We start from the raw sequence: 544 nt of genomic DNA, 5'->3' as shown, positions 1-544 counted from the left end.
GTAGTTCATTCATATAAATAGGAGAATTGTAATCATTTTGTATCCCATTCTATCTTCAACTGAAAAGTTAATACAAATTGAGTTCTCTCATTTCTCTACTATTTTTCATACTCATGTTTTAATTATATTTTCTATGTTATTTTCATCCATTATTGTGATGTGTTATTCTTTGATTCATCAATTTATATATTTGATGAATTGCAAGCTTTTGAATGTTATGACTTGTATTGAGAATTTAAATAGTGCAATCATCAAATGAGCATTTATTGTTGTGTGTTTTTATTAGGTAAATGTATTGAAATATTTCCCTATATTATTTAGAAAACTTTTTACATAATTTTTTCCTTTACAATTTCGAATCAAATTGAATCGAATAGAATGGAAAACGAATCAAATATTCAAATTTTTTTAATTTAAAGTAATTTCAGAAAATAAATCGAATACTCGAATTGAAGCGAATAATTCGAATAGAATATCGAATCACATTTAGAATTCGAAACCTTATCAAATACCAAATTAAATATAAGAATAATATCACGAATAC

The sequence above is a fragment of the Salvia miltiorrhiza genome, chromosome 4 (genome assembly GCF_028751815.1).
Source record: "Salvia miltiorrhiza cultivar Shanhuang (shh) chromosome 4, IMPLAD_Smil_shh, whole genome shotgun sequence".
NCBI classification, from domain to species: Eukaryota; Viridiplantae; Streptophyta; class Magnoliopsida; order Lamiales; family Lamiaceae; genus Salvia; species Salvia miltiorrhiza.
Note: the sequence above shows the minus strand (reverse complement) of the source record.